Below are 27,491 nucleotides of genomic sequence, written 5' to 3' on the forward strand. Positions count from 1 at the left end.
TACACCGCCATAAATGGAGACCTTCCTGTGGAGGAATGACATGCATTATTATGAGCAAACTCCGCCCACGGGAGGAGGTCCGACCAATCGTCCTGGCAAAGAGAGACGTGGTTCCTCAGGAACTGTTCTAAGGCTTGGTTCACACGTTCAGCTGCTCCATTCGTCTGCGGGTGGTAGGCGGACGAAAATTGAAGTGTTATTCCCAAGTCTTTACATAGGGAACGCCAGAACTTGGCGGTGAACTGGGTGCCTCTGTCGGAGACGATCTCCACCGGGAAACCATGCAGGCGGAAGATGTACTTAATAAAGAGTTGGGATAATTCCACCGCAGAGGGTAACTTCTTCAAAGGGATGAAATGGGCCATTTTGCTGAAGCGGTCTATGACAACCCAGATCACAGTATTCCCACCGGAGGGAGGAAGTTCGACAATAAAGTCCATAGAGAGGTGCGTCCACGGACGAGAGGGAACCGGCAAAGGCTGTAACAACCCGCTGGGGCGGGAATGGCTAGGCTTAGAAATGGCGCAGACATTACAAGCAGCCACAAAGTCCTTTACATCCTTGCGGATATCAGGCCACCAGACTAGGCGCCTCAAGAGTTCAAGGGTCTTGGCCGGACCAGGATGTCCAGCTTGCCTGGAGCAGTGGGTTTGTTGCAGGATGGCCAGGCGAAGTTCTGGAGGGACGAAGGCCATGCCAATCGGAGTATCTTGAGGAGCCGAGGACTGCCCAGCCAGAATCTGGTCGGCAAATTGGGGATACAGAGAGGCAATGATCTTGACTGGTGGAATGATTGGTTCCTGCCTCTCAGGGTCACGGTCCACCGGAGTGAAGCTACGAGACAAGGCGTCGGCCTTCAGATTCTTGGAACCTGGGCGATAAGTCAAAACAAAGTTAAATCGGGAAAAGAAAAGGGCCCACCTGGCTTGTCTGGGATTTAGCCTCTTGAGGGACTGTATAAACTCCAGATTCTTGTGATCTGTGAAAATCTGGACAGGAATTTCAGAGCCCTCCAGGAGGTGACGCCATTCTTCAAGGGCAAGCTTGACTGCCAAGAGTTCTCGATTTCCGACATCATAGTTCTGCTCTGCGGATGAGAACTTCTTGGAGAAAAACGCACAGGGGTGCAATTTTCCATCAGTGGAGTGTCTCTGAGACAGGATAGCTCCGGCTCCGACTTCAGAAGCATCAACTTCGATGCAGAAGGGTAGTGCAGGATTGGGATGTCGGAGAACAGGAACGGACGTGAAGGCCTCTTTCAAGGACTGAAAGGCTTCTATGGCAGATGGAGGCCACAGGCTGGGTTTACCCCCTTTCCGGATGAGGGCCAGGATAGGTGCAATGCGGGAAGAGAACCCCCGGATGAACTGTCGATAATAATTAGCAAATCCGATGAATCTCTGGATTGCCTTGGTACTCAGTGGGAGAGGCCACTCCTGGATGGCCGACACTTTCACGGGGTCCATCTCAAATCCCTCTGGAGAGATAATGTATCCTAGGAAGGGGATCTTGGATACCTCGAAGACACACTTCTCCAACTTGGCGAAGAGAGAGTTCTTCCTCAGACGAGAGAGTACCTCCTTCACCTGGGAGCGATGACTTTCAAGGTCCTTGGAAAAGATCAGGATGTCGTCCAAGTATACGACTACGAACCTTCCTAGGAGATCTCGGAACACATCATTAACAAACTCCTGGAAGACGGCAGGGGCATTGCATAGGCCGAAGGGCATAACAAGATATTCATAGTGCCCATCCCGAGTGTTGAATGCCGTCTTCCATTCGTCACCCTCCCGGATGCGAATGAGGTTGTAGGCCCCCCGGAGATCCAACTTGGAGAAAATCTTTGCCCCTTTCAGCTGGTCAAAGAGCTCGGCAATCAGGGGCAGGGGGTACCTGTTTTTCACGGTGATCTTATTCAGGCCCCGATAGTCTATACAAGGCCGAAGGCCTCCGTCCTTCTTCTCCACGAAGAAGAACCCAGCCCCTGCAGGAGAGGTAGAAGGGCGGATAAACCCCCGCTGGAGATTTTCTTGGATGTACTCCTTCATAGCGATAGTCTCTGCAGGAGAGAGAGGGTAGGTGCGCCCTCTGGGGGGCATGGCTCCTGGCAGGAGTTCAACCGGGCAGTCGTAGGAGCGATGTGGGGGAAGAAACTCTGCCGACTTTTTACAAAACACATCGGAAAATCCCTCGTAAGTGGGGGGCAAAGTCTTTAGTTCCGCAGTGGAAACATTCACCTTCTCGAGGGGTTTTGGCGGAAGGCAATGTTGCAGGCAAAATGAACTCCAACGAGAGATCTGCCCAGTGGACCAGTCTATGGTGGGGTTATGCAGACGTAACCACGGAAGACCCAATATTACTGGAGTCGAAGGGCAGGGGATGATGAAGAAAGAAAGTTTTTCTTGATGCAGCGCCCCAACTTGTACAGATAGTTCCGCCGTGAACATTGTGACGAATTCAAACTCCAGAGGTTTGTCATCTATGGCGGTAATTCGCAGGGGTGAAGACAATGGAAGCAGGGGAATCTTCATGCGTTCGGCAAAGAAGGCGTCCATGAAATTGCCATCCGCTCCGGAGTCGAGGAAGGCCCTTTCGAAGATAGACTTACTTGCCAGGTGAATCTGCAAAGGAAGGAGAAGTCTGCGTGAATTTTCTTGATACTTCTCCTGAGGCCCTCGAGTGATGCCCCCTACATGAGAAACCTGAGACATACCTCGGGGTACAAAACTCTTGGCTTTGGCAGGACAGGCGTTGGCAAAATGGGAATGCCCACCACAGTACAAACAGAGACCTGCCATACGTCTTCGGAGTCTTTCCTGCTCGGAGAGGCGAGCTTTTCCTACTTGCATAGGCTCCTCCAGGGGAGACGTGGACACATGAGTCACAGGGACAGCGGGTGCTTGCAGAAACGGCCTTTGAAAGCGAGGGGCCAACATGGGAGAAAATCGTCTGCTGCGCTCTCTCTCCACCTGGTGTTCTCTGAGACGGGTGTCCACCTTAATAGATAGAGCGATCAGTCCTTCCAGGGTGTCAGGAGTCTCTCTGGAGACGAGATCATCTTTGATGCGGATGGATAGGCCTTGGTAGTATACGGCCTTGTAAGCGTCATCACACCAGGAAGTCTCTGCCATCAGTGTTCGGAAGTCTATAGCGTACTCATTGACACTGCGGCTTCCCTGCCGGAGCCGGGCAGGGGCGTTCGTAACCCGACCTGGAGCATCAAAGACTATGCGAAAAGCTTGGAGAAAGTCTTTAACATCATAAGTCACCGGGGAATTCTTCTCCCAAAGAGACGTTGCCCACTCCAGTGGCTTGCCTTCCAATCGAGACATCACATACCCCACCTTGGAACGCTCACTTGGAAACTGTGTGGGTTGGAACTCAAATTGAATTTGGCATTGTGTGGCAAATCCCCTGCAGGCTTGTGGGTCCCCACTGAAGCGAAGGGGAGGTGGAATGCGAGGCTCACCTGTCGGGTAGCTTGCGTTCGTAGAGGCTGCCGCCATGGGGGGATTTTCAGCAGGTGGAGCAGTGGAGGGCGCAGAAGGCACTTGAGCAAGCAGGACATCGAGTGCTTGCCCAATGCAAACCTGCTGGTTTTCGTAGTCCTCCATGCGGGATGCCAGTCCGCGGAGCGCTCGTCCGACATGAGGTGTGGCTTCCTCAGAAGGATCCATGGCCCGAAAATAATGTCAGGGAGCCGGGAGCCCCCTCTGGGGAGTAGTCCGGATCTAGGAGGAAGCCCCTCAGGAGGGATCAGGGTCGTGGTATCCAGGGGTAAGGCAAGAGAATAAACAAAGTCCAAGCACAGGTCAAAAGGCAGGCGGAATACAAACAAAGTCCAGGGCCAGGCAGGGGGTCAATGACAGGCAGAGTATCAGCGAAGTCCAGGTCCAGGCAAGGGGTCACACCAAGGAATCAGGCAGATATAAGCAGGGGAAACAGCAAGGGAACCCAGGAATCACTTAGGAATCAGGATCCTATTTTCGGGCGCCATCTTGGCGCCTCAGGCGTCCTTTTATGTTTGAATTTGGCGCCCTTGCGCTAGCGTCAGCGCGCCTGCGACCGTCGCGCCGCGCTGACGTCACAGCGCCGGCGTCGGAACCCACGTGGGTTGCCTGGGCGCCGCCATCTTGGATTCTTCGCCGCCGGGAGCGGACGCGACTCCTCGCGCTCCCGGCGGTCTTGACACTGTTGAACTTTTCTCATGGTAGGAGATGCCATCCTCTCTTTGGGTAGAGAGGATGGCATCTCAGCGGTGGATAAAATTACATAGTGCTGATCTCAAGCGAGGAGAAGCAGAGCATAGTAGCGATCTCTTCTGGAATTCTGGCTTTGAATTTTGCCTTGGCGTGAGGCTGGCAAGGTCCTATTTATTTAATCAAATGTTAATAAATGCTGTCGTCATTTTCACAATTTCTGACTCCTGGTGTCTCATTATGGTATGTAACAATGGGGTTCAAGGGGATAGCTGAAGGCGAGGGGTCAATTGAGGAGTCCCCTTGTCAATAAAAATTATATGCATATGTCCCCCCTGCCTATTATTCATGAATACAGAGCTGCTAAATGTAGGCCGTCTTGTTTTCATGGGGGGGGCAAAGGTCTGTTTGCTCCAGAATTAAAAACCTGAGTTTGCCCTATAAATCCAGAGCTGCCTGCATTTAATTGCTTTGTATTCATGAGGCATGACCAGGATGCATCAATTTTCTGCATTGTACCCTGTGCTGCAAGTAAATGACTCTCAGTTTCTCTGATTCTGATTGTTTGTCAATTGATGATATAACACAAACCAAAACTGCTAATACTTGGTAAAGGAAAAAAAATAAATGCCTCCCACCATGCAAACAACATTCTACATTATTACACTCCAACAAAAAAAATGTATAAAGTAGGCATGTGCACATGACATTTTGCTAAATATATAATGTATACTGTATTTCATTAAGATGATCTGTATTAACAATTTAAAAAATTGCAAAAGAAAACAGTTCTTAAAAACTTTTAAAAATCTATTATTATACTTCCCTGACAGAGACTTCTTGGTACTCTTGCCCTTGCTTGAGAATGGTGGCTCTTGATGATATTTCATCTGGTTAATTTGTACTTAATTAAATTAAATTACAACCACATCACCGTAGGATGGGCTATTTGACGGGTGCAAAAAAATGTGGGTGGAAATAGATAAAGTGAGAATGGAGAGTTGTGACTTTTTATTAGGTATGCTAGATAAAAAAGGTCCCTGTCTTCACACATTCCATTATGAAATGCGCTGAGGTGCTCGTTAATATCCTGCCATCCAATTAGTGCACTTGTAAGCAACCAACTCTTCAATCCCCACAGCAATTAAAGAAGTCACAGTGCTTCTAAAATAATTATCTGATCATTGCTGGTGACATTGCTTGACTTCATAAACTAATATATTCGTTCAGGCTCTTAGCGAGAAATTCTTCTCTTGACTCAATGAGATAGCTAGCCAAACTGAAAACAAGAGCTGATGACATTTGTAGATATCAGGGTTTTAGATTTAAGCCATACATGCTTATTATCAAAGAACAAAGATTACAGAACATGATACTAGTACAAATTTACTATGTTGTAGAAGAAGCTCAAGGTTAAAGGCCATTCATTCTGTTATTAGGGTTGTAGAATGTTTACACATAACAAGGAATACATCTGTTGTTTCATGTCACAAGTATTCCTAGTGCAAGGCCAAGAAAGGCACATATAGTTTTAAAAACGTTCCCACAGCACCGATACCATTCTGAACACTGAGTCCTGACACAGTAGATGCACCTTATTTGGCTATTGTTCCGAGACCCTGAGTCTGCCCCTACGATGGAAATAGTGACAGTTATGCTAAAACAATACTGATGATTGGATGCTGCTGGATCAGCCCCATGGAAGAAGAAATGGTTAAATGGTCACTTGCTGTATTGCTAATTGTTCCCTCCATCTCCTCACGAGCTTTCAGAACGTATGAGCTATTATTTAATACTCTGTATTATATGACTGTATACCTCAAATAAAGCTGTCTGAGTGAATCTGAATGGTTCAAGTTAGGCCCAGGGGGAACTTCGGGGCAGAGCCGGGCCAGACCAGGCAGGCGCCCTAGGCAACCTGCCCGGGCACAGCGCCGGCTGAGTGCGCGCATGCGAGAATTGGTGACCTTGTGCACATGCGCATGTTCACGCTCGCGAACATCAGCGTACAGAAGCGCAGATCGTAATGCGCGCATGCGCAGAAGCATGAATCGGAGTAAGCGCATGCGCGGTAGCCAAAGTAGATGCTGAAATGCCACACTTAGTCGGGGAAAGAGGGGACCGGACATGGGGTAGGCAACAGAGCAGGTTCGTGCCTGGCGCCCCCCAACTTTGCGCCCTAGGCACGTGCCTACTCTGCCTACCCCTAGTTCCGGCCTTGCTTTGGGGCCAGGTTCAATTTGAGTAAGTATTTATTTAAATCCAAGAGAGACTTACTCATTGTGGGCGTGAATTAGTGGTGTGCAGGCCATACCGATACCCGCAGGACCCGTGGGTCAGGGCGGGTTCAGTTCGACCTCGCACTGCTCCTCGCGGGTGGCTCTTCTCCTGCTCTCCCCGCCACCTTCAAATGCCGGGATCCGACTTCCGGGTTCCGATTTTATAGGCTCGAGTCTGCATGCCCTTTTTTTACATCATCGGCGGGGCAGGGTGGTGCGGGTCTATAAAAGGACCCTGGAAGCGCGGGTGCGAGCAGGCGCGGGCTGCAACAGGGCGGGTTAGGGTTGGGTGCGGGTCAGGAAAACCCTGACCCGCACATCACTAACATGAATCATATATTTAATACAATACGTGTATACAAGAATATATTTATGTGATCATTTATATTTGAATTATTAATTTGAACAGTGGCAAGCAAAATGTACAGGTTTTTTTCTTCCATTTACTCCACCTCTTGACTTAATACTCCACCATACCTGGCAGCATGGATTTGTAAGCAGCAACCGTTTGGAAGTTTAATCATCTACAGCCCATAATTACCAGCATTGGAAGAGATACACACATTAATATTGTTCAGTGTAAACACATTCTCTGGTAAACATGGAATGCAGTGTATTTCAAGTACCCACTCCTAGTTCCTTAGCTCATAGATTAGGAGATCTACGTTGGACCTTTCTTATTATAGACTGTGTTTGATACTATACATTGACAATAAATGTTACTTTTTAATTGTCAACGTATGTTTGTGCAAATACCGTCTCTGAAATAATTTACAGGATGGGAATGCTCATGGGTAGTGGGTTTTGCTGCCTCCCATGTATCTCCCCTACTTTAAATAATTCATGATGTGTGTTCCCTAGTGCTGCCTATACCTCATGTTTCATCTGTATATTATATCTGCTTGGGTGGAGCACTCTGTTTTTTTTATCCCTAGAAATGGAAGATTTTATTTTCAGGTATAAATCTATTTGATCAATTGTTGTTCTAGGCTAGAGTTATCACCTTTTGTTTCCAAACAGGATCTTATTTGATGACACATATAGGACAACACTATGCATTAAACTATGCCTGTTGTATTACATGTAAATCAAATTACAAGGTGGATCACATTTGTTTGCATTTAATAATATCTAATTGTATATTGTATAATGTACAGTGGAGATCATCTCTAATCTATAATATGTGTTTTATCACAGTGGGTAAATAGGATGTGCAATGTAAATTCCACGTGGCAGGGACATCCAACCTTCATGACTTTTAACATGCTATTTAGTCTTTACTGCATATATTTATTTGTATTTTGTGCAACATTCTGTCCAACTTTTTATAATATAACTGTATTATACCAAGCTGCATATAAAATAGATAAATATATAAATGAAGACATAGTAATGTAACCATTAAAGCGATCTATACTGGTTGTATATAAATATTTTTTTACAACATAAATATTTCTATGAAATTAAATGTTTTTTTAATAAAACATTCTGAACTTAGCCTCAGTGGGTTTATTATTTTATACATGTTTATAAAATCTGGGTGCCACTGTGACACCTGAAGGTACCTGGACAGTTTTAATACTTTGTAGACTGTATGTGAAAGCTTGACATGACAACAGCACATCTCACTTAACCCTACCAATGTTGAGTCTCAGCAGTTAAACCTTTATGTATCCTTTGCAGACTAACTGGCACTTACCAATTGCAATGTAGATGGAATGTAGAAATTAATGTAGAGTGGCGGAATTTCACTCTAGCGGACTATGGCAATTAGTGATGGGCGAATTAGCGCCGTTTCGCTCCACCCATTCGCTGGCAAAAATGCGGCGCCATCCTTTTTTTTGACGCCGACGAATTTTCGTGGCCGTTTCGCAAATTTATTCGCCGCAAATTCGCGCCTGGCAAATAAATTCGCCCATCACTAATGGCGATCTCTAGCTTCAACCAATTGTTGAGTCATACTGGATCCTATGGGGATTTGTCAGGTGAGGCCTCCATAAACTGGTCGATGGGGTTCTCATCCGAAGGGATTTTCAAAACTTCCCAATAGATATCTGGCCCGCACAGGGGCCAAAAGTATTTCAATATGGCCTGGATATTGGCAGCTTTTATCAGTGGTACCAAAAGAGAAAGTTACTTGTTTTTCTTTCTTTACTACATCTCTATATCTAATATTGATCATAGAACTAAACTGATCTGAAATTAACTCCTGAAACTACACCTTTCTTTAATTCAAGGAGGGGTAGCTTAATTCTTTGGGGCCACAGATTTAGATGCTCAGAGCAGCACATGTATGCCCATAATGTAAAAAAAGGCACAAACTTTGCTCAGGTCCCATATCTGAAAATGTAAGCTGCAATTTCCAGTTGTGCAACTGCTCACATGGCAGCAATTGTGGGGCAAAGAAGGGCAATTTGCATCGGAAGATGCATTCTGCCCACTGTACTTGCAGTCCATTATCCAGAAACCCATTTTCTAGAGAGCTCCCAGTAATGGCAAGGCCAACTCCCATAGACTACATCAGGGGTCCCCAACCTTTTTTACCTGTGAGACACATTCAAATGTAAAAAGAGTTGGGGAGCAACACAAGCATAAAAAAGTCCCTTGGGGTGCAAAATAAGGGCTGTGATTGGCTATTTGGTAGCCCCTATGTGGACTGGTAGCCTACAGGAGTCTCTACTTGGCACTATACTCAGTTTTTATGCAACCAAAACTTGCTTTCAAGCTCGGAATTCAAAAATAAGCACCTGCTTTAAGGACCCTGAGAGCAACATCCAAGGGGTTGGAGAGCAACATGTTGCTCGCGAGCTACTGGTTGGGGACCACTGGACTACATTGTAATGAAATAACTGTAATTTTTAAAAATATCTTTTACTCTGTAATGATAAAACAGTACCTTGTACTTGATCCCAAATAAGATAAAATTAATTCTTATTTGAGTTTATTACTAGTCTTAGGGACACATTTACTATCGGTCGAATATCGAGGGTTAATTAACCCTCGATATTCGACCCTCGAAGTTAAATCCTCCGACTTCGAATATCGAAGTCGAAGGATTTAGCGCAATTCGTTTGATTGAATGAATCAAACGATTCGAACGATTTTCCTTCGATCCCAAACTGCCTAGAAAGCCTATGGGCTCCTTCCCCTTAGGCTAACATTGGTGCTCGGTAGGTCTTGGGTGGCGAAGTAGGTGGTCGAAGTTTTTTTTAAGAGACAGTACTTCGACTATCGAATGGTCCAATCGTTCGATTCGAAGACGTAGTCGAAGGTCGAAATAGCCAATTCGGTGGTCGAAGTTTTTTTCCTTTTAATCCTTCACTCGCGCTAAGTAAATGTGCCCTCTAAGGTATGGAGATCCAAATTACGGATAGGACCCTCATATGTAAAACCTTAGGTCCTGAGAATTTTGAATAACAGATCTCATACCTCTAATGCTATACGGTTCTGACCAGGTTGCTACCAGCAAGGTGTTTGGTCCATATCTGTGTGGTTTTGGTAGATTCAGTTTACCAGAAGAAGTGAGCCTGAGGGTGTGGTGCAGGGAATGTGCAAGTACATATAATAAAATAAAACATGTAGAGTTAATAATAAATGAACACTGTTTAGTCTATGATACTATTAGTAATGATATCACTGTAATCTTAATATCCCCAGTAGATGTTTTAACATAACACTAAATGACAGCATAATGATTAGTTCATGGACCTTGTGTGAAACAGAGCAAAAGAAAATATTATCCCTTTAAATGTTAGCAAAACAAAATGTATCTACAGGTTAGAACACTTTTAAGATTACAGTTAAATAAAATGTTTTAGAAGAAATATAGAGGCAGATTAAAATTACATTATTATTATTATGAACAGTCAGTGTACATTTTTAATGACTCCTTTTGGCATAGGTACATCCACCCAACAGACTATTAGGCTTACCCAGCCTTCTAGCCTGGCAGATCCCAGCAAGCTGCATTAGCTAAAATCTTAGCACTCTCCATTTAATCTCTCTCAAGGGGATCCGGATGAGATGGTAAGGTGATGGGAGGTAACAGAAGAGGAATACTGAATTCCATCACCTGGCTATCAGCAGAAGTAGTGGCAGCCACAGAGTTACCTTTGGGACAACGATTCATCTGCAGTGTTGGCATTTGGCAACAAGATGCATTTCGAACAGTCCTAAAATAATAGGCTTCTGGAGCAAATGTTCCTTTACTAAAGTGATGCTGCATAAGTGATATTTGTCACAGAGCTCTTAAAGATTTTCTTTAATAACCCAGGCCAAGCTAAGATTGATATTTGAGCTCTGTGGTCTCCTGTTGTCAACAGTGCATTATAAAAACCAATACTAAATACTTTATAAACAAGTTTCCCTACAGTGTATTAGAGGAACAGTGCATATTTCATGGCCTGTAGTTAGATAGCCACATATCCCTCTCCCTGTTACATAATTAATAAGATGCTTAGAAGTGCAGTACAAAAATCAAGCAAGTTGTGTGCCTTTACATTATACTTGGAAATATACCTAATGTGTACTAATTCAGTGCCAAACCCTCATTGTGAGTAAAGACATATACACATCTTAGTAGACTTCTTCATTGCCAGTTACAATTCCTTTTACGATTATCAAGTTATGCACAGTTTTATTTCTCAGGTCTTCCTTAAAATAAAAATGCATAGATTTCAGGTTAGTTTCACTCCTATCTCAGTCTCATCTTAATTATTTCAATGCTTGTCCCACAGTTTATAACTCCTTTCTTGTAGTCTCTCATACTGTTTGCCCCCCCTCAGCATTGCAAAATATATTGGCATTCTATACACATTGGCATGGAGTATGTAAAGTAGCAAATAGCTTTTCGAATATCATGGGGGCCTTATTTATAAAAATCTGAATTTTTACGTATTTATATAAAAAAAAGTCTGACCAAACTAGAATCCACGATTTATTATTTAAAATGCATGATTTAATCAGATCAGGGTCAAATTTGATAAAATCGTGCAAAAACTCAAAAAGCCCACATTTTTCAAATTTTTTGTCAAAAAAAAAAATCAAAATAATTAGATTTTCAGGTTAACTTCAGCGAAGACCACAGAAACTTTCAAATACTATAGGGACCTCTCCCATTGACCTATATAAAACCTCGGCAGGTCTGTGTTATGATAGGTATCCCAAACCCAGAACAATCCCCAAGGTCCCAGGCTTGGCTCAGTCTTTTGCCTCTAACAACCACCTTTCACTTTAAAAGGAGCATGCCGCTACTCAGGTGCCACCAGGTCTTATAGTGAGAGGACCAGGGAGAGAGTTCTGGGCAGGCAAAGGAACCGTAGTACAGAAAGAATTCAGATCAAGAAGCGCACATAAAAATTTGTCTTTCATCAAAATTATTTGTATGCCCATTGACTTTAATGCATTTGGACCAAATAGTTGAGCGTCAAGTCAATACAAGATTGTCCTTATTGTGTAAATCCATGTATACGTGCTTCTCAACAGACTGCAATCCCCGTGCCAGAGGGCAAGAAATTCCGAGTAGATATACAGTAGATAGTACCCGGAGAGCACACTTTTGTCTTTAAAATATCAAATCTTTATTTGCAGAAAGCTGTGCACTATTTGCAAATAAAATTATGATATTTTAAAGACAAAGTCTGCTCTCCAGGTACTTTCTATATCTACTTCGTATAAAATTGTTGCTCGCTTTAAATTTGACATGCATCAAAATTATTTTGATGCCCATTGACTTCAATGCGTTTCGCAATTTTTTTGCCACAAATTACGCAGTAAAAACTGCACAGATTCACCCATCGCTACCCATCACTGCAGAATATGTTGGTGCTTTATAAATACATAATAATAAAAGTAATTTAACATATGAATGCCCAAATTGCATAAATAGAGTAGCCAGGTTTTAATGGAACACAGCATTTTTAGGCCATTACTAGTCCTTAGCCAACAGTAGTATCTATACAAAAAAGCTGTTTTGATTGTTCAGAAAGGTTATTCTGGGTTCCTACCATTAGAGTGATGTAACCAGACCATTCAATACTGACATGAAAGTCCTCCACTTTAAAAATGGTGGGGATTTCTACAGATTTAGAGGCTTATTAATCATTTTAGTGGTTTTAGATGTTTTTGAAACCACGACTGAACTCACTTTCTCTAAAACCACAAATGTCATTAAAAGAGCGTAAAAAAAAGTATGAACAAAAAAAACAACTGAATAATGTGCTATAAAACACGAATGCTAAAAATTTGAGTCTCTCAAACTATTCCTTGTGAAAAAATATCAGAAAACCTCTAAAAGTCCGAATTGATTAAAAGTGGTCCAATCAGATCAGCAGCTCCCATTGACTTCTATAGCACCTTGACAACTTTTACTTGGCAAATCTTTGCATTAGAGGTTTTCTTCTTTTTTGATTGTTAGTAAATGGACCCTTGAGTGGCCAATTTTATATCCAATTGTTGAAAATGTCTACATGATCCATAGGCAATAGCCATAACAGTCATGATACTGTAAGCCAGTCAATTTTTTTTTCTGGAAGAACAAGCCAACTCAAAACAAAGGAATTCTGTGTTTCAATCAGCCTCTAGATCATTGGTTCCCTATTCTGCATATGGTGGGTCTTCTTGAACCCCTTTATAAGTTAAAATGTTCTGCTACAATAGTCAGTAATAATTAAAGTGAATATTTAATTCTAAGCCAGTACCAAAATTTAATTGTGTCCCCCGAGAAGAAGGCGAATAAATTCTATTGTTATGCAAAATACCATATAGCATACTATGTGAATCTTGCATTATTTATGAATGCATATATACAGTATGTATAGATCATTGACATGATGAATAAATATTGCACTGCTTTTTGTCCATGTTTTCTGTTCTCTTTTTAATTGAATTTCTTGCTATATTTAGTATATCCTTACCATATTAATATATTTATTCTGGAATGAAGAACCTCTTGTTATTGATTTAATATCAGCAATTTAGCTGAACTAACTACTAAATTTATAATCCATAATTATTGTGGAATATATTATATTATCCTAAATAACAAATGTGATTTGACTGATTTGAAATTTGATTTGCACTGATCAAATTGTGACTGATCTTCATTGGGAAGCATACATTTTATAGCTATAGATCAATACCAATATTTCAAATTAACAGGGAAAAAAATAAAACCCCTAAAAATCATGCCCAAAGCTTTCAATGGTATTTGACATCCCAAATCAGTGTTTATTTTGGATGATCTATGATATTGATCTTATTGGATCGTTTTTGATGAATTCAGTGGTTTTCATTTTTTTGTTTTGCTAGGAGTTGTCAAATTTTTAGAGGTTTTTCAGGTATTCATATTTTTAAGTGCACCGTTCAGTACTTTTTTTATTTATACTTTTTATATTCTGAGCTTTTAATAAATGCAATGACATTTGTGGTTTTAGAGAAAGTGAGTTCAGTTGTGGTTTCAAAAACCTCTAAAACCACTAAAATGAGAATGTTGATTAATAAGCCTCAAAATCTGTAGAGAAATCTCCACCATTTTTAAAGTGGAGGACATTTCTCCACTAAGTGGGGGCATATGTGGAGACTTATTTATTAAAGTTCAAATTTTTTATGGTTTTAGAGGTTTTTGAAACCACAACTAAACTCACTAACTCTAAAACCACAATTGTCATTGAATGTATTAAAATATCTGAATATATATGAACGAAAAAAAAAAGCACTGAGCAATGCGCTAAGAAATACAAATACTAGAAAATTTGAGTGTTGCTGACAATTTGTAGCCAAAAAAAATACCAAAACTTCTAATAATAATAATAAAATTCTGATTGGAGTTGAAATGGCTCAATAAGATCAGCTCTATCATTGACAACTTTTACTTGGCAAAGTTTTGTTTTCACGATTTTTCACTAATAAATTCTGAATAGTTAGAGCTTTTTAGAAACATAAAAAATGTTAGTGATTTGTGGTAAATGGACCCCAAAGTTTTGCACTATACATTCTGCTTGGGCTGTTATAACAGAGGCAATGAGCCTCTGTAACTGCCTAGAAGATTGTATATGCCTCTATAAATACTATAAATACATACTTTTTTTTTCTTTGAATTGTTGTTGATGGTCCTTCCTAGGATTATTCAATAGAAGAGCATGGGAGGTCAATCAAGAGGCAAAGAAACACACAAAACAAATAAAGCCACTGCCACACAATACTATTCACTTTAAAAAGTTATATTTGAAGCCAATGTAGTTCCTGAAATGCAAATCCACAGCAGTAAATCCAAGTACCCCAATGAATAGTTCCAGTCATACAGGTGTCGTGACAAGAGAAGGCCACTGGATTATGGTTTATGTCACACTAACCTTGAAATATTAGACTTTGGAAAGGGGAAAATTATAATAAATTCCAATTTTTTTCTGTATGAAATGCTTAGGCTAACAAGGTTTCAGTGTCAGACTTTCATGTTCATCACATGATACCTTTCCAAAAGATCACAGAAGTACTTTTTCTTTCCAATAAGAAGGAGTAGTTTTCCAGCTAATTTTATTGCTGCAACTAAGAACACCTCCCAGGCTGCCAGGGGGTTGCGTAGGGAGCAGTGTGGGTGACTTATGGTTTCCCATGCAGCCCCATTAATCTCTGGCAGCTGCAAACTTCCCCCAGCTGTAGGTAGGGCACAGCCACAGCACCCACCATGTCTGCACCAGCACGTGTTGTTGTTTTTAAACCGCAAAGCCTTGCCTTTTACTGCTTGGGTTAATGCACAGCCTGACAAGCAAAGCATTTGTGTTTTTTCTATTTACTTGGGTGGGAGGAAACTGACTGGGAAGGTGCCTTCGGTGCAAAAGTTCAGCACTGTAGAATAAGCTAAATGTTTTCCTACACACACAGATTTACACAGGGCTGGGGAAAATGAACTGAGCTGACAAATGAGTCTTTGGGGTTGTGAAAAGAGCTTTGAAAAAATGAAATCTAAGTTTAAATCAGTATTTATTTTAGTAGCTGCAAAGGCTTACCTCTGTAAAAAGACATTTTCATTTTAGGAGTGGCTTCGAGGCAGAGGTGCTAGTCTATAAGGTGGAGCTAAGGGGTCATTGCCAGGAATTACTACCTCGAAAATGTATCTTTTTGACCAGTGCCAGATTAAGTATTAAACATCTGTCTCTTGACTGTAAGGACACTGGAGCTCACTTGTTAAAAAGGGAGAAGCTTAGAACAACCACTCTATAACTGTTCCCCTAAAACAAACTTCAGGAAGTCACCAAACACTGTGTTTGATTCTGCACAGTTTGGTAACTTGCCTGATGAATACCACAAAGCAGGAAACCCTCGAACCCATTCCTTGGATCATTATCATGGCTGATCTTGTGTAAATGGTAGGCTCCGAGGTCTCAAATTACACAGTTCAGGGGACTACAGCTCCAAACTGTTCTTGCAGCCATCAGGGCTGGAACTAAAGGATATGAAGCAGAGGAACCTACCTTGGGAAAAGCAATTGCAGAAAAAGGTTTATTTCAGTCTTTTGGCAGCCATATGACTTAATTTGAATATACATGTACTTGATACATTTATGTTAGGAGGGTAATTTCGACGTATATCTTTGTACAATAAACATTGATTGTCTTATGAAGCGGGCAGGTTTGGAAACTTCTGTTGGGTTTGCATAAAGAAGTGATAATTTTGATACATGGACCAACTGGATTTTGTTTTTACATCTATTACCCCAACTACCTACTAAATAATCATAAAGCAGTTGTTCACATTTAAAGGGGATATAAAGGCAAAAAATAAAATCCTATTTTTACTTCCTTTAATGAAAAAGAAATCTATCTGCATTATACTTTAATTCAAAAATGTGTACCATTTTTAAGAAACCTAAATTGTATGCAGTGAAATTCCCCCTTCATTAGCTGCTGATAGGAAACTTCAGACGGTCCCTAGCTGCTCAGCAGAGAAACGATCATACTTTTAAAAGTCTTACTTTTCAGAACTAGCCCCCCCATCTTACTTTCCAGAACTAGAGCAGCTTTGTTTGTTGCCCTGTAGCGCAGCCAGGGACCATGTAGAAATTCATATCTGCAGGCCCAGTGCAGTCTGCATATTCAGATTATTATCAGTCTTGTTGTATAGGCTTCTATGGCAGAAATTATTTGACTTGTGCTGTTTTAATCATTTAGGATGATCCCTAAGCTTAGCCTCCCAACTGCAGCCCAGACCACACTGAGCATGTACATGGTCTTGGTCTTGGAAAGATGGTTTAACATAGTCACAACGCCCTGTGGCCAACTTTGAAAGCATAAATCACTTGTTTAATTAGGCTTCAAGTGCAGTAAATTCATGTTTATATTTATTATACAAAATACAGCATATCTAGCATTATTCTATTTTAGACTTAGTTCTCCTTTAACTTTTGGTATTATTTTTTTTTTTTTTTTTAGTTTTTGAATTGTCCTGTTTCTCCCATCTATTGAAAATTCCAAGCAAACCGCACTTACTTTATAGTTTACTTTTCCAGGGTATGGGTGCACGTCAAATAACCTGTTCACCAAGGTTATATCTTGAACACATTTCTCTATAAAACCAACTCTCAAACCTGAATCCCCTTAATTTATCAATAAAGCTTCTCTAAAACAATAGGTGCCACAAAAAGTTGCAACAAAATTGAGCATCAATTCGAACTGTGCAACTTTTTCAAATTGTCACTCCGAAAACTCAACTTTATAGAATTGTTGCCAGGAAAACTCGAATTTAGCAGATTATCGAACGAAAACCAAAACAAACAGCCTGAAACTGTCAAAATCAAAAATCATGAATGTAAAAACATGTTCCAATTATTAAAGGGACCATCTGCCATTAAATTCTACATGATTTCGACAGGTTTAACTGGAGTATTTTCAGATTTAAATTCTTAGCAGCTTCAGAACCTCAAAAAATTCTAGGTTTTTTGCCTCTCAAATTCTAGATTTTTATAAGAACTCCACCAGAAAAATGTGAGGTTTAAGAGGCCTCGTAATGTTTAAATGTATTTTTTAGGAAGGTTGCAGTAATCCAAATTATGAAACATTATGAAAAAGACCCTTATATGAAATCCCCCTTTTCCCCTACAATCTGTACAAACTACTGGCATAAGGATCGCTTGTGTAATTTTTTTATTTTAATTTTAAAAATTAGCTGTAGCTCATCCTTTGTGCTTACTGTAATGCTAATATAAGTTATTACTGTGCAGGAACGGTAGTTGCCTGCAGTCCCTAATTCCCAAGGACAGTCCTAAATTGTGAATACTATTCGTGTTCATGTTTCAGGTTTCTGAAATTGGCTACTGCTCAGAAGCATTTACATTTTTCTGTGAACAGACTGTAGTTCTCAATGTCTGCTCTCACTTTCTTAGCTGTAGGTAAAGAAACATGATACATACTAGTCATACCCAGTATACATGTCCAGTATGGCTGATGAGTCATATAGATGTTGTCATGTACTCCAGCAAAGTTTCCCTGAATTTTTTTTTTTCTTCTAAAAATTGGCAGCTATGGCTTACCAAATAGTTTTAGTTAAAATTCCAGCGTATTTCACTACCAAACCACTGCAACAAAGTGGTAAACTAGTTTGGAATTGGATATTATTCTATAATATCCATCATAAGGACGACAGGCCGAGAGGGTTAATTTTAGGACATTTGCACTATAGCTATTATTTAAAAGAAAAAAAAATCTGCTGTCTAGGACCCCTGGCAGCATTGATGGCAGAATTCATACTGAGTAAAAATCATTGCAAATTACAGATAAATGAGGAAGCGGGGCTTCCATGTGTGCCCCTTATATGATAAATGAACAATGCTTGGCACTCATCAATACAAAACATTTGCATATATAATGAGCTTACATATAAAGTTCAGAATTAAAGATGGGGTACATGTAACTACAAAGTTAATTAACTTAAATATTAAAGTTTGCAAGAAACGTATAAGCTCATAACATCCTCAGTAGATTTTTTATTACGGGTTGGGATTACAGGGCCACAACTGAATCACACTATTCATATTTAGCATCATAATCTAAAGATGCCCAATCAAGCTGGCAAATCTGGCAAAGTCTCCAGTGATTTGTGGGCCTCATTGGGATGCTTGGAACACTGGCGCCAGGGTCAACAATCTGATCATAAGGGGATCTGTGCAGATCAGTTGGGAGAGGGCCACATTCACGGCATGATATGGCCTTCAACTACATATTTGATATCTGATTTGAGCTATAAGCAGGGGTAATAGCCACCACCAGAAAAAACACCAGAAAATTTGCAAAAGCAAGTTTACTAAAGTGCGAGCACTTCTGTCATTGAGAATATTCTGGCAAAACATTTATATTAATTATTTTTATCGCATTCATGCTGCGTAAGTTGTCTCCCAAAGTTTACTAAACATTATTGCTAGAATTGTCGTCAAATATAGACAAAATTGTCGACAACTTTTATCTCCACCCAGAAATTGAAGTTATGTGAAAAAAGACAGAAATTGTATAGTAAAAGAGGAGTATAGTCAGTTTTTTAACCATAAGCAGTGAAAATTAGTGATTGCACTGGGAAAGAATGATCTTTATAAATGTATTTTTAGTGAATTTATTCATAAATGATTAATATAATGGTAAAATATTGTACTTAATTGGCAATAAGTATATTTAATAATACACTATAAACTGGTAATAAATACTATTTTATATAAACTCATTTATATATATATATATATATATATATATATATATATATATATATATATATATATATATATATATATATATATATATATATATATATATATATATATATATATATATATATGTTTATATACGATTAAGAAGGCGAGCACTCACAGGTCTTAGAAGGAATAAGTGTGAATTTATTTAGCAACTTTTTTGCTAAATAAATTCACACTTATTCCTTCTAAGACCTGTGATGCTCACCTTCTTACAAGGATATCTATGGACTCTTCATGCTGATAGCACCCAGGCATAGTACACCTATTTTACAAGTTGTGCCGGCGCCACACAGATATATATATATATATATATATATATATATATATATATATATATATATATATATATATATATATATATATATATATATATATATATATATGTAGAAAGGCTATGGCACACACTTACTGGAACAAGGAACCAGGTACTATACAGAAAAAAATATATATCCATGTAGACAGCTGAAGCACACTGGGATTTGTCAAGATAAAACTTATTTTATTAGATCAACGTTTCGGTCCTCGCAGGGATCTTGATAAAGGTCCCCCCCATAATTAACGCCACTTATCTCAAGACTCATTGTCTCATCGCACTTTAGTAAACATGCAAGCTGCGTTAATTTTGTCACAAGAATATTCTCAGCTATAATGGGCTATAGACAATTTTTTTTTACTTTAGTAAATGGACCCCTAAGTTTTAACCAGACATCAGTTAGGGAGATCAATAGTGTGTTAGGAAGCGTTTGTAGTACAATGCCTTTAAGACTGAACATCACCACTTATAATGCCTTATAATCCTCAAAGCATGCAGCCATTCCAATCATAAGTATAGCCACCAGTCTTTCTAGAAAATACACATGGCAGAGGGTAGCCACTACAACTTACCTGCAGAATTTGCAGGCCAGGTGATTTTGCAGTATGGTGTGTCCAAAACCATAAATCATGTTTTCAAAATGGGAATACTTTTTCAGCTTGGAGAACATAACTTTGGATGTTTGACATCTGTAGTGGGGATAGACAAACAAACATTCTTTAAGAGGTCATCTCCACAAAAAAGGATATTGGAAAGAATAGCCATCATTATTTATGAAAGGCATATCTTGTAAAACAAATATACCTGGTTTTTATGATGAAAAGAGTAATAAGTGACGTGGGAAGACTTTGTACAAGCTTGAAGAGGATGGCTTTCCTAAACAGTAGTGAAAGCTACAGTATACCATGGGCTTTTGTTTTATTAAATTGATTATGTACAGATATAGGGGGCCGTATTTATCAAAATCCAGATTTTTATGAAAATGTCTGACCAAACTAGAATCCATGATTGGTCCTTATTTATTATTTTAAAAAAGCATGATTTAATCAGATTGGAGACAAACACTTAAAAATTGAGTAAAAATGCAAATCCTATGAGTTTTTCCGAATCTCTAGATCTTTTCAAGCTTTTTCCATAAAAGCCCGAATTTTTCAGATTTTTCCCTGCAAAGTCCAAAATAGTCAGACTTTGGGGGCTAATTCCAGCGCAGACCACAGAAACTTCCAAATAGAATAGGGACCTCTCCCATTGACTTAAATACAACCTTGGTAGGTCTGAGATGCCGGATTTTTGAATCCAGACTTTTTTTCTTTCCACTTAAATTCAGATTTTATAGTAAAAAAAAATGTAAAGTTTTCGAGTTTTTGGTATTCATATTTTAATAGATAACCCCCTAAATGTTCACATTTGAGAGAAGGTGCGTAGTATTAGTGGTAGAAGGTCTGAGGTAGTGTAAATTGCACAAAAACTTGCAAAAAAACTTCAGGGAGCACAGTGCTCAGCTCTCTCATGCCCAACTGCTTGTGACAGATGGCACAATGACTAGGTACCACATAGCTGACCCCGTGGCCCTAGCCCCCCTATTCACCAGAACTCTGTTTACTGCATGGTAGCTTTAGTCCTGTGTTTGGCTCTTTGCAGTGGAATGTGTGACCATGTAACTTGTTCTTAAAGACAACTATGATATTTTATCTGCACACTATTTACTTTACACCACTTTTCACACAGTTTTTGTTGTGTAAATAATTTTGCAAATCTTTATAATATGTCCCTAAGTGCTGGGCAGCCAGATTTGAGGGGCTATAGTATTGAGTTTTTACACAAAAAACTTGCTGTGTATATTGACATTAATGATGGGCGAATTTGCGCCGTTTCGCTTCGCCCAAAAATTAGAGAAATTCGCGAAACAGCGAAAAATTTGCGAAACGGCGCCGGCGTCTCATTTTTGACGCCGGCGCCCGTTTTTTGACGCCGGCGTCTGTTTTTTCGGAAGAAAATTTTTTGACGCCGGCGAATTTTTGCCGCGAATTTTCGTGGGTGTTTCGCAAATTTATTCGCTGGCGGCGAATCTCGTAAATTCGCCTCTAATTCGCGCCTGGCGAATAAATTCGCCCATCACTAATTGGCATTATTTTCTCCAAAGTTTACCAACTTTAATGAAAAATATAACTTGTAACAATAGCTGGTCACTGAACTTTTGGTGCTAAACCAAAAGTAGCTTTTATATAACTAAAGGGAGTTTTCCTTTGCATACAGTTTAAACATATATAAATTCCATTCAGTCATTCATTAAGTTTACAGTGTTTTTAATGAAATACAGATGACACTTCTGATAAATTGTTCTAATATTTAAATGTAAATCTAATCCCTGAAACATGAATATACAGTATATACATGATATGTATAGCAGAAAACATTTATGCCGGGGAACATTCTTTGTAATTAAATATTGCATTAATGCAAAATGGTAATAATAAGCCCATAAATAGCTTTATGGCAATAATGAAAGTATATGTTAATGGAACACATGCTTTCACTCGGCCCTATAAAACTCTTGGGTTCCAAGCTTTACATTTTATATTCCCAGTTGATACACATAGACCCATAAAGGACCAACGCTAAAATTGGTTTAAAAAAAAAAAAGTTAGCATCCTTTTTAAATAATAGTTTTATGGTAGCATAATGTTAACCTTTCATGGGGTAAGTCTAATAATACTAAAGGCGGAAGCAGGCCCTACAGAATATTAAGAACTTGTGCCCCCCGAACTTGCCATTACGAATTCAAGAAAACTATATATATATTTTTTTACCATACAGTTTTTTTTAAAGGATTTCCATTTATTACAGAGCAATTTGCACATGCATAATGAAATGCATGTGCAGTTACAATCCACATGTGCAAGGGACATGCAATTATATAACTTTAGGTGCAGGTAATTACTGTATGAATTGGCTAAAAAACAATCAGCCGCAGAAAACAAAATTTTCTTGTTGTTAACAAATTAATCTAAGCAGTCCTCCTTACATTTGTGTTGGCAACTGGGAATAGTTAAGCTTACTTCTGTTTGTAAGTGCCATCTTTTTAGGAAACTTGAAACGCACAAACAGGTTAAATTTGTTACAAATTGAGCCTCAGCATACCATATCAAACTGCCAATATTTGAGTTTGTTGCTTGCACAGGCACTCAGATTAATTTACTTTGGGGATCCTGCCAGGAAGTACAGTACGATGCTTGCTCAGTAAACTTGTATCAAAGTATACATTTAGTATACCTTTCAAGAAGAGCCAGCTGGCTTTGGCAAATCAGATATCCACCATCTTCAAAGACGTGATTATTATCTTAGCTTGTTGTGGCATCCATGTTTGTTACTTTAAGTAAGGAAAACAAAAAAATTGCATAGGTGTGTTTCAGAAGTCAAGCATAGAGTGAATTTTACTGTTTGTTTTTTTTTAAAAAATTGTTACACTGCAGTACTTCTTCAGTACCAAAAGTACCAGCACCTACTGTACATTACGTTACAGTACATTGATTTTGTCTTATTCTCAGCCTGTGTTTTAAACATGGGATGAAGAGGTTAAAATAAAATAAACACAAATAAATGCTTCTTCTATATACCGGTAAGGGGTCGGTCATCTGGAAACCTGATATCCAGAAAGCTCTGAGTTAAGGAAATGCCGTCTCCCATAGATTCCATTATAGTCAAACAATCCAAATTTTTAAAAATGATTTCCTTTTTCTTTGTAATAATAAAACAGTGGCTTGTAGTTGATCTAAACTAAGATATTATTACTCTTTACTGAACGGAAAGCCTTGGAGCTATAAGCGCAGGGGCTGCATGACAAGGGATCCGAATGATCAGCGGCCAGATAACACTGGTATAGGTTAGAGATGGGCAGAATCACATGAGCTTGACAAAGAGCCATGAGTGCTCGAAACGTTGCTCTGTCCTTGTTGCCCTGTTTGTGTATAATAAAGGCGTTTTAAGTGGAGTGCTGCCCGCTGAGTCCTTTACTAGAGATGGGCAGAATAATATGTAGCTGTGTGTAGGTGAGAAGGAATGGGTTAAAGCAGGAGATGGCCAGGCCCAGGGGTGGAGTCAGAGAGGGATGTGATGTCAGGGGAAGAAGCAGTTCACTTCCTTATCTTCTAAATAGGTAGAACCAAGAGGCAGAGCTCTCTATGTAATATATAGTGAATAAAGTACCCCCTCTTGTAAAATATAAGGATATTATAAGTTACCGAGGAGTTTCATGACCATATAAAACACGAGGCCGAAGGCCGAGTGTTTTTATACAGGTCATGGAACTCCGAGGTAACTTATAATATCCTCATATTTTACAACTGGGGGTACTTTATTTATTATAATACACAAATTTTAGTGAGTCATGTGACAGAAATTACATCACTACTCACCGTTTATAACTGATGACATCACTACTCACCGTTTATAAGGATATAATTTACAAGATATTCATGGCTTTTCTGTATTATAATGTTATAAGCTGCAGTAGATACGCATTAACTCTTCAGTAAACTGCTGGCTTTGGGAGTAGATCTATTTGAGTAGCTGTTTGTAAGTTTTTTGCTGTTTATTTGCTGTTTTACAGCAGTCAATCACACTGTAGTCACTGAGACAGCATGGAAGTCAGCCTGGACCCAAAAGGGTAATTTCTGTATTATATAGAAATCCCGGCTGTGACATTGAGCTGCTGCTGCTGCTACTACAACAACTAATTAGAGGATACAGAGAGCTATAGTTGTAGTATACAGAGATGGTGGTGGGGCTTAGTCAGGAATAGGACATAGTCTGAATACAGTCATTTCTCTGGGCGTTCCTTTAGAAATCAGCAAATTGTATGGTATATCTATAGATATAGTTACTTGAGTCAGCAGCCTACTATCAGATTCTGACTTCAATTTTACTGGGCGAGTTTCCTCTGAGCCATGCTCAGAGGAAAATCTACTGCTACTGCTACTAAGGGAACTTCATATAGTAATCCTCTGTTAGAATATCTAGTAGGTTTCCAGATACCAGATAGGTCTCACAGTGCATGTTGCTTGCAACTAGAACAATGTTGGGATGCTTGCCTTGGGAGGCTATGGCCATAGTTGATTGGGCTGAGTAGCCAACTGGTAGCGAGACAGGCTCTTGATGGGCAGGGGTCTTGCAGGAGTAGTAAAGTACACTTGTCCACCCGACCCCCAGCCACCTGCCAGTGGCTGGCATGTCAGGTACTCCAGGAAGGTGGGTGGTGTTTGATTATTGGCAAGCATTCTCTCTGGGAAAAGGGGTAATTTCACTTCATGCTTTAAGTTTGCATAAAATCCATAGAGCCTGCAAAAAACAAAAATAATAATACTACTACCGTACACCTAACAAAGTTGCTTGCAGTTTCACTCCACTCAGCTAGCTAGAGGCAATTTCACTGTATCTGGGTAAGTATATAGAATTAACAGCACCCAATATTATATCATACGGGCCTGCTATTGCAGCTTCCCTTTGTGAGCTGGGGGACAGAGGTAGGTTTACTATACTTAAGCTGATCACTTAACTCACAATGCTAGCACAATGCTAGCCTTTATTTTCATAGAGCCTAGTTTTGATTGTCAGGGCAGAAAGCAGTTGGAGCAGCCTATTAGTTTTTTTAGGGTCAGATTTATCAAAGCGTGAGATTAGAACTCACCACTATTTTTTATTCCACGAAAAACTCTAATACAAAACTGTGCCAAGTAAAAGCTGTTGAGGTACCATGGGTATTGGACCATTTTCAATCAATTTCGACTTTTACAAGTTTTCCGATTTTTTTCCATTAGAATTTGCCGAAAATGAAATGTTAGCGTTTTTAGTGGTTTTCTGTATTTTAGCACATCATTCATCAGTTTCTTTTTCATTCATACTCTTTATATTCAGATCTTTTAATAACTTTCATAACATTTGTGGTATTTAAAGAAATAGAGTTTAATCGTGGTATCTAAATCCTCTAGAACCACTAAAATTTGATCTTCAATAAACAGGCCTCATGTCTTATCTCAGCTAAAGTAAAACTAAAAAGTGGTTTTCTTCTTAATATTTGATTGTTGATAAAATTTAAAAAAATGTTCTCTGTATGGGATAATTGTATATGGAGAGTGGAATTATAATAATTTAAAACATAGGAAAACACGTCAAACCATTATTTTTATTTATTTATTTATTTAATAGTAGGAAATATTACCTCCTTTGAATAAAGGGGTATTCCACTGAACAAAGGTAGTTTCTGATTGCTTTGGTTAGAGAAATATACTGAATGCTGTTCTTCACTCCAGTATTTCCCAATTCCATATTTAGCTCTTACATAGCTGCATTTGTCAAGAGCGAGACAAGATGTTGATGTCGCAAGCAAGAGAGCGCTACCCCGGTCCAGATGAGCAGTGAGCAGAGCGACAAGCAGCCCCTTGATGCAGAGTTTGATTGCTTTCCTTCTCTCTCCTGGGGATGAGTAAATTATTAACTGACACTGCCAAAACAGAGAGGTGTCTAAATAACCTATTAGGCCTCTGGAACACTTCACACCATTGATTAGTTAAATCTCTGTCTAATGTACCATGTGCCTTCTGACTACACTTATATTTTAGATGCCTGCATGAAATATATGGGACACATTTCAAATGTGTATAAATTAAAATGAGTGGTGTAAAGAACATTCCTTAAATTAACCCTTCTGTCAGTAAATATACAGCCTAATAAAATCCTCTGAGTTTCAGCAAGCACTAGTAAAAGATACAAAAGCATAATCTAAAACATGTATTTCAATGACAATTTCTACTTCTGTTGGCTTGCATAAATCTTGGACATATATTCACTACAATCCTATATCCCTTATTGACCTTATGCTGGTGCCTATAGACATTCATTTAATAATCATGTAGAAGTCAATGGCAGATGTTTCTTTTACAACTGGAAGATATCATGATCTGTACTGGATTTCATCTGAGAATCAGCAAAAATCATGGTTTTTGGGCAATAATCCAAAGAAATCATACTATTCGGTTTTTTTCACATTTTTTTTTTCCCACACCAGATTTTTTAGAGTTTTCGTTGAAGTGGTTTTCATAAAATAATGAAAAATATTCAGATTTTAGTAAACAACTCTTTAAAAGTTGCACTGCTCTGACCAATGTGGTCTCCCCTATTAAGTAAAGTATGACTATTCCTTTAATTTTACTAACTATCTTATTAGAAATAGAAAAGGTCCAGTTTCTCTGACTACATGCTCAGACACCAAGGAGCAAATTTACGTAAGAGCAAAATGACTAACGCAGGTGAAAGTTTGCCCATTTACGGTCACTTGCATAACTTCACTAGCAAAGGAGATAGACTCTAGTTGTACTTCACTCCCTAACGCCTGGTAAATTTGCACTCTGGCGATTGGATGTAACTACGCAAATTCACTAAGATGCGGATTTTACTGAATGTTACCTCTTCCCCCGAGGATGGAAAAGGTCTGAATCCAAAAATCTGGCACCTCAGACCTACTGAGGTTGTATATAAGTCAATGGGAGAGGTCCCCATCCTATTTGGTAGTTTCTGTGGTCTGCGTTTGAATTAGCCCAATAATCCAACTATTTCAGACTTTTCAAGCAGAAATCCAAAAAATTCTGGCTTTTCGGGAAAAAGCCTGAAAAAAATCGAGCAATTCAGGAAAAAACCTAACTTTTTTTAATAATAAATAAGGTCTAATCGTGGAGTATAGTTTGGCCAGACTTTTTAAATAGTCAGAAGGTTTTGGATTTTGATAAATATGGTCCTAAGTATTTATTGAGCATCTTCAACACCATAGTTCATGGTGTAATACGCCCTTCCTTCCCCTGTGTTGTTTTTATATATATGCCTCTGTGCATAGCAACCTGCAACCCTTCAAATGTTTATAAACTACAGCTCTCAGAATCCCCAACAGATTTTACAGTAGAAAGGTTTCATTTAAA

At 39.4% G+C, this 27,491-nt stretch overlaps 1 protein-coding gene across 3 annotated transcripts in view; it reads right to left on the reverse strand.

Annotated features, from left to right (window-relative positions):
* The window catches only part of bnc2.S (basonuclin 2 S homeolog), a 355,235-nt gene that overhangs the window by 208,523 nt on the left and 119,221 nt on the right, over nucleotides 1-27,491 (reverse strand). For 2 of the 3 annotated variants that reach the window (XM_018243744.2, XM_018243747.2), the window contains exon 3: nucleotides 20,097-20,213. The exons of the other annotated variant lie outside the window; for it this stretch is intronic. The gene's annotated coding sequence lies outside the window, so the exon portion shown is untranslated. The remainder of the gene's footprint in view (nucleotides 1-20,096; nucleotides 20,214-27,491) is intronic. 3 annotated transcript variants of the gene reach the window in all.

Source organism: Xenopus laevis, chromosome 1S (assembly GCF_017654675.1).
Source record: "Xenopus laevis strain J_2021 chromosome 1S, Xenopus_laevis_v10.1, whole genome shotgun sequence".
NCBI classification, from domain to species: Eukaryota; Metazoa; Chordata; class Amphibia; order Anura; family Pipidae; genus Xenopus; species Xenopus laevis.